The sequence below is a fragment of the Salvelinus sp. IW2-2015 genome, unplaced genomic scaffold, assembly GCF_002910315.2.
Source record: "Salvelinus sp. IW2-2015 unplaced genomic scaffold, ASM291031v2 Un_scaffold2296, whole genome shotgun sequence".
Lineage (NCBI taxonomy): Eukaryota > Metazoa > Chordata > Actinopteri > Salmoniformes > Salmonidae > Salvelinus > Salvelinus sp. IW2-2015.
This window is the reverse complement of record NW_019943622.1, coordinates 48200-56481: the sequence shown is the minus strand read 5'-3', so window position 1 is coordinate 56481 and position 8282 is coordinate 48200. Positions and strand designations below refer to the sequence as shown.

Here is an 8282-nt window from a genome sequence, read left to right as displayed (position 1 = left end):
TAGAGAGAGAGGGAGGACTGCAAGGAAAGGGTTTAGAAAGAGGGAGGGAGGACTGCAAGGAAAGGGTTTAGAGAGAGGGAGGACTGCAAGGAAAGGGTTTAGAGAGAGAGAGGGAGGACTGCAAGGAAAGGGTTTAGAGAGAGGAAGGACTGCAAGGAAAGGGTTTAGAGAGAGAGAGGGAGGACTGCAAGGAAAGGGTTTAGAGAGAGAGAGGGAGGACTGCAAGGAAAGGGTTTAGAAAGAGAGAGGGGTGGAAGGGCTGTCTGAAATGAGAATGGAATGTGAGGAGTGTGTTTGGAAAAGAGGAATTGAGAAAGAGAGTGATTCATGGGTATATAAAGATCTCATGCGTACTCTGTATATAGTATATAAAATTCTCATATGTACTCTGTATATAGTATATAAAGGTCTTATATGTACTCTGTATGTATGTATACACAGTACCAGTCAAACGTTTGGACACACCTACCCATTCAAGGCTTTTTCTTAATTTTTACTATTTTCTATGTTGTAGATTAATAGTGAACACATTAAAACTATGAAATAACACATATGGAATTATTTAGTACAAGAAACGTGTTAAACAAATCAAAATATATTTTTATATTTGAGATTATTTAAAGTAGCCACCCTTTGCCTTGATGACAGCTCTGCACACTCTTGACATTCTCTCAACCAGCTTCACCTGGAATGCTTTTCCAACAGTCTTGAAAGAGTTCCCACATATGCTGAGCACTTGTTGGCTGCTTTTCCTTCACTCTGTGGTCCAACTTATCCCAAACCATCTCAAATGGGTTGAGGTCGGGTGATTGTGGAGGCCAGGTCATCTGATGCAGCACTCCATCACTCTCCTTCTTGATCAAATATCCCTTACACAGCCTGGAGGTGTGTTGAGTAATTGTCCTGTTGAAAAACAAATTATAGTTCCACTAAGCGCAAACCAGATTGAATGGCGTATCGCTGCAGAATGCTTAAGTGTGCCTTAAATTCTAAATAAATCACTGACAGTGTCACCAGCAAAGCACCATCACACCTCCTCCTCCTCCATGCTTCACGGTGGGAACCACACATGCGAAGATCATCCCTATTCTGCATCTCACAAAGACACGGTGGTTGGAACCAAAAATCTCAAATTGGACTCATCAGACCAAAGGACAGATTTCCACCGGTCTAATGTCCATTGCTCGTGTTTCTTGGCCCAATCAAGTCTCTTCTTCTTATTGGTGTCCTTTAGTAGTGGTTTCTTTACAGCAAGTTCTTGACATTTTCCAGATTGACTGACCTTCATGTCTTAAAGTAACAATGGACTGTCATTTCTCTTTGCTTATTTGAGCTGTTCTTGCCATAATATGGACTTGGTCTTTTACCAAATAAGGCTATCTTCTGTATACCACCCATACCTTGTCACAACACAACTGATTGGCTCAAACGCATTAAGAAGGAAAGCAATTCCACAAATTCACTTTTAACAAGGCACACCTGTTAATTGAAATGCATTCCAGGTGACTACCTCATGAAGCTGGTTGAGAGAATGCCAAGAGTGTGCAAAGCTGTCATCAAGGCTACTTTGAAGAATCTCAAATATAAAATATATTTTGATTTGTTTAACACTTTTTTGGGTTACTACAGGATGTGTTATTTCATAGTTTTGATGTCTTCACTATTATTCTAAATGTAGAAAATCTAGTAAAAAGAAAGAAAACCATTGAGAGTGAGTAGGGTGTGTCCCAACTTTTGAGGCTGGTACTGTACACGTAAACTGAACCAGCACCGGACCCAAAATTGAACCTTGTGGAACGCCACATGTGATTTCTGTACCAGAGGATTTTAGCGCCACTGAAAACTTATTAGATTGTATTAGTGATTTAAATACTTGAATGGCTCACAACTTCCTCCAGCTAAATCAAGACGAGACCGAGGGGGAGGAGACAGGTTAATAAGGATCRGACCCTTTTTTTTCAATTTCAGCCTAAAAYGACAWACCCAAATCTAACTGCCTGTAGCTCAGGACCTGAAGCAAGGATATGCATATACTTGGTACCATTTGAAAGGAAACACTTTGAAGTTTGTGGAAATGGGAAATTAATGTAGGAGAATATAACACATTAGATTTGGTAAAAGATAATACAAACAAAAAAAAACATGCGTTTTCAATTATTTATATTTTGCTCCATCTTTGAAATGCAAGAGAAAGACCAGACAGTGATGTAGGATTCTAGGTGTAATTTAGACGTTGTCCACAAGATGGCCGCAGTGTGTGTGCACGGCTTCAGACTGATCCAGTGAAGAATTACATCACTACACAATTTTGTATCAAGTTTGCCAGGAATTTTCCCAAATGTGCCGAATTGGTCAATTGATACATTTTCAAGTACATAACTATAGAGAACATACAAAAATGACACGGTGATAAATAATGTAAGTTTACACACTCCCAGGAATGTCATACATGATGGATCATTAGCTTCCCTACAGAAATACATTAATAAATCCTCTATAGGATCGGTGTCCCTAAACCGGGCTTAATATGCGACAATGTGACCTGAATGACGGTGTAAACAACCACTAATTTTCCGGGACATAGACATGTCTCATACGGGCAGAAAGCTTAAATTATCGTTAATCTAACTGCAGTGTCCAATTTACCGTAGCTATTACAGTGAAACAATACCATGCTATTGTTTGAGGATAGTGCACAACACAGTAAAATGATGTTTATCACGGCAACTGGTTTGATACGTTCACCTCTGAAGGTAAATAATGTACCTTTACATTCAGTAATCTGGCTCTGATTTGTCATCCTGAGGGTCCCAGAGATAAAATGTAGTGTAGTTCTGTTTGGAAAATTACATTTTTATATTCAAATGTAGAAAACTGGGTTCTACAGTTTCACCCCACTGCTGTCTCTGGTTCCACACCCACCATGCCCGGTCACATAGTTGCATACAAGTTAATGTTTTATACACTCAGTGCAGTAATCTGCTAATATCCTTCTTGGCCCATTAAACAGAGAGACACCAGATGAACAATACAAATCTTTTTTAATTCATTGACAACTTTGGTTTCCTACATGTAACATCACATCATGTATGTAACTGTAGCAGTATGTAACATCACATCCTGTATGTAACTGTAGTAGTATGTAACATACATCCTGTATTTAACTGTAGTAGTATGTAACATGTATGTAACTTGTAAGTAGTATGTAACATCAACATCATGTATGTAACTGTAGCAGTATGTAACATCACATCCTGTATGTAACTGTAAGTAGTATGTAACATGTATGTAACTGTAGTGGTATGTAACATCACATACTGTATGTAAACTGTAGCAGTATGTAACATCACATCCTGTATGTAACTGTAGTAGTATGTAACATCACATCATGTATTAACTGTAGAGTAATAACATCACATCCTGTATGTAACTGTAGTAAGTAATTAACATCACATCCTGTATGTAACTGTAGTAATATGTAACATCTATGTAACTGTAGTAGTATGTAATCACATCCTGTATGTAACTGTAGTAGCATGTAACATCACATCATATATGTAACTGTAGTAGCATGTAACATCACATCATGTATGTAACTGTAGTAGCATGTAACATCACATCCTGTATGTACGTAGTAGTATGTAACATCACATCCTGTATGTAACTGTAGCAGTATATAACACACATCCCTGTATGTAACTGTAGTAGCATGTAACATGTACATGTAACTGTAGTAGCATGTAATATCCTGTATGTAACTGTAGTAGTATGTAACATCACCTCCTGTACGTTAACTGTAGTAGTATGTAACATGTATGTAACTGTAATGGTATGTAACATCTATGTAACTGTAGTAGTATGTAACATGTATGTAACTGTAGTAGTATGTAACATCCTGTATGTAACTGTAGCAGTATGTAACATCAACATCCTGTATGTAACAGTAGTAGTATGTAACAAGTAGTTAACTGTATAGTATGTAAATCTATGTAACTGTAGTAGTATGTAACATCTATGTAACTGTAGTAGTATGTAACATCTATGTAACTGTAGTAGTATGTAACATCTATGTAATGTAGTAGTATGTAACATCTGTATGTAACTGTAGTAGTATGTAACATCCTGTATGTAACTGTAGTAGTATGTAACATCCTGTATGTAACTGTAGTAGTATGTAACATCATCATATGTAACTGTGGTAGTATGTAACATCACATCCTGTATGTAACTGTAGTATGTAACATCACATCCTGTATGTAACTGTAGTAGCATGTAACATCACAAGCATGTATGTAACTGTAGCAGTATGTAACATCACATCCTGTATGTAACTGTAGTAGCATGTAACATCACATCATGTATGTAACTGTAGTAGTATGTAACATCACATCATGTATGTAAACGTAGTGGTATGTAACATCTATGTAACTGTAGTGGTATGTAACATGTATGTAACTGTAGTAGTATGTAACATCATGTATGTAACTGTAGTAGTATGTAACATCACATCCTCTATGTAACTGTAGTAGTATGTAACATCACATCATGTATGTAACTGTAGTAGTATGTAACATCCTGTATGTAAACGTAGTGGTATGTAACATCACATCATGTATGTAACTGTAGTAGTATGTAACATCCTGTGTGTAACATCTATGTAACTGTAGTGGTATGTAACATCTATGTAACTGTAGTGGTATGTAACATCATGTATGTAACTGTAGTAGTATGTAACATCACATCATCTATGTAACTGTAGTGGTATGTAACATGTATGTAACTGTAGTAGTATGTAACATCCTGTATGTAAACGTAGTAGTATGTAACATCACATCATGTATGTAACTGTAGTAGTATGTAACATGTATTTAACTGTAGAAGTATGTAACATCCTGTATGTAAACGTAGTAGTATGTAACATCACATCATGTATGTAACTGTAGTAGTATGTAACATCTATGTAACTGTAGTGGTATGTAACATCTATGTAACTGTAGTGGTATGTAACATCTATGTAACTGTAGTGGTATGTAGCATCATGTATGTAACTGTAGTAGTATGTAACATCTATGTAACTGTAGTGGTATGTAACATCACATCATCTATGTAACTGTAGTGGTATGTAACATCTATGTAACTGTAGTGTGTAGTAGCATCATGTATGTAACTGTAGTAGTATGTAACATGTATGTAACTGTAGTAGTATGTAACATCTATGTAACTGTAGTGGTATGTAACAATCATGTATGTAACTGTAGTAGTATGTAACATATATGTAACTGTAGTAGTATGTAACATCACATCATCTATGTAACTGTAGTAGTATGTACATGTATGTAACTGTGGTAGTATGTAACATCCTGTATGTAATGTAGTAGTATGTAACATGTATGTAACTGTAGTAGTATGTAACATGTATGTAACTGTAGTAGTATGTAACATCCTGTATGTAACTGTAGTAGTATGTAACATCTATGTAACTGTAGTAGTATGTAACATCACATCATCTATGTAACTGTAGTAGTATGTAACATGTATGTAAACTGTGGTAGTAATGTAACATCCTGTATGTAACTGTGGTAGTATGTAACATCTATGTAACTGTAGTAGTTATGTAACATCACATCATCTATGTAACTGTAGTGGTATGTAACATCATGTATGTAACTGTAGTAGTATGTAACATCACATCATCTATGTAACTGTAGTAGTATGTAACATGTATGTAACCTGTGGTAGTATGTAACATCCTGTATGTAACTGTAGTAGTATGTAACATGTATGTAACTGTAGTAGTATGTAACATCCTGTATGTAACTGTAGTAGTATGTAACATGTATGTAACTGTAGCAGTATGTAACATCTATGTAAGCTGTAGTATTATGTAACATGTATGTAACTGTAGTAGTATGTAACATGTATGTAACTGTAGTAGTATGTAACATCATGTATGTAACTGTAGTAGTATGTAACATCATGTATGTAACTGTAGTAGTATGTAACATCACATCATGTATGTAACTGTAGTAGTATGTAACATCATGTATGTAGCTGTAGTAGTATGTAACATGTATGTAACTGTAGTAGTATGTAACATCACATCATGTATGTAACTGTAGTGGTATGTAACATCACATCATGTATGTAACCGTAGTAGTAACATTGGATTTTCCCTGTATGTAACATCCTGTATGTAACATCCTGTATGTAACATCCTGTATGTAACATCCTGTATGTAGTAGCTAGACCCACGAAGGATCATTTGGGTTGGAATTATATTGAATTCTGCTTATATCACGCTAAACCACAATAAAYATAAAAGTTGAAATGCTTGAAGTGACAGTTTGGCTCGAAATCTCCACTGCGCTCTGTCATCACCATCAACATACACACTAAAGTAAGGCCGTGGAAAACATAGGCTGGCTAAGGAAGTCATTTTGTCATTCCATAACCTAGGTTCGTCACGTTGACTCCCCGTACCTGCTTCGTCTCTCCAGCGTCATTCCATGTGACAAGGTTTTTGCTGTAATGGCGCCACTGGTTTTAAACCACTAAGATTTTGATAAAAAAACAACCAGCTAGATTTTTTTTTCTTMCATCTTTTTAGAAGAGTTGCAGCTTCCTTGATGCTCTGTGGAACTTCCTGAGTAAATCGATCATTTCATTCTCYCCCCGAAATATTCTTGTAAGATCCCCCTCAAAATGCCAGTTGGATTAGTTGACCTTCCCTCGGGTCCAGCTTCTTCTTCTGTGCTGACTGAACACATTTGTCAAAGTGGAAAATGTAGAGGAACACTGAACTCAGCTTCCACTAAATCTGTTTTTGCTTGGATCCAGCAGTGGTTTCACCCTTTTTTTCTCACATCTAGAAAGTCATGTCTCTCTGGATCAAGGACACACGCTGAGTCGTTCTGACATTTCAACAATAACAGCATCCAACGTGCTGAAGAACAGTCTGTTTTTATACTCAATCTCTTCTTCTCTGTCCTGCTGGTCTACTGTATTGTCCACCACGTAGTGTCTACCTGTGGTGTTGGATGCTGTGTGTGTGTGTGTGTGTGTGTGTGTGTGTGTGTGTGTGTGTGTGTGTGTGTGTGTGTGTGTGTGTGTCCATGTGTGTGATGTGTGTGTGTGTGGTGTGTGTGTCTGTCCATTGTGTGTGTATGTTCAGTGTGTGTGTGTCTGCTCATTGTGTGTGTCTGTTCAGTGTGTGTGTCTGTTCAGTTGGTGTTGTGTCTGTTCAGTTGGTGTGTGTCCAGTGTGTGTCTGTTCAGTGTGTGTGTCTGTGTGTTATCTGTTCAGTGTCTGTGTGTGTGTCTGTTCAGTGTGTGTGTGTCTGTTCAGTTGGTGTGTGTCCAGTGTGTGTCTGTTCAGTGTGTGTGTTCAGTGTGTGTCTGTTCAGTGTGTTGGTGTGTGTGTGTGTGTCTGTTCAGTGTGATGTGTGTGTGTGTGTGTGTGTGTGTGTGTGTGTCTGTTCATGTGTGTGTCTTTCAGTGTGTCTGTGTGTGTGGGTATCTGTTCAGTGTGTGTGTGTGTGTGTGTGTGTGTGTTCTGTTCAGTGTGTGTGTCTGTGTGTATCTGTTCAGTGTGTGTGTCTGTGTGTATCTGTTCAGTGTTGTGTGTGTATCTGGTCAGTGTGTGTGTCTGTGTGTATCTGTTCAGTGTGTGTGTGTATCTGTTCAGTGTGTGTGTGTATCTGTTCAGTGTGTGTGTGTATCTGTTCAGTGCGTGTGTTATTTGTCCTTCTCAGTCGACTGTCTCCCGTCGTGCCACGCCTCCCTGGTACTTTTCAGAGCTCTGGTTCTCTCAGGACAACGACCACATAGTCCACACGCTCACGTGCACGCTCACCTTCGCGCTCACGTGCACGCTCACCTTCGCTCAAACCATCGAGCCACCCAACACACTCTTTTTCTGAAAACAAAAGACAGGATGGACCTTTATTCTAAAACAGAGACTTTTAGTGAAACACAAAAGTGGGACTTTTATTCTGAAACAAGTTTTTTTTTGGTGTATTCTTATTTCAAACAGATATACAGAGCTTTATCATGGAAATGTCAGAACCATATTCCTAATGAACTAACCTGGTAAATGAACTAACCTGGTAAATGAACTAACCTTGGTAAATGAAACTAACCTGGTAAATGAACTAACAATGGTAAATGAACGAACCTGGTAAATGAACGAACCTGGTTAAATGAAACTAACCGGTAAATGAACTAACCTGGTAAATTAACAAACCTGGTAAATGAAGAACCTGGTAAATTGAACTAACCTGGAAA

The 8282-nt window shown here is 37.7% G+C and overlaps 1 long non-coding RNA gene and 1 pseudogene across 1 annotated transcript; one reads left to right on the top strand and one right to left on the bottom strand.

Annotated features, from left to right (window-relative positions):
- Positions 1–3862: 3862 nt before the first annotated feature.
- LOC139025141 (uncharacterized) lies at positions 3863–4986 on the top strand. Its single transcript, XR_011476588.1, has 2 exons — positions 3863–4684; positions 4947–4986. It is a non-coding gene; the product is annotated as an uncharacterized lncRNA (long non-coding RNA).
- Positions 4987–7463: 2477 nt separating this feature from the next.
- Positions 7464–8282, bottom strand: part of LOC139025139 (GRB2-associated-binding protein 1-like) — a 48053-nt pseudogene continuing 47234 nt past the window's right edge.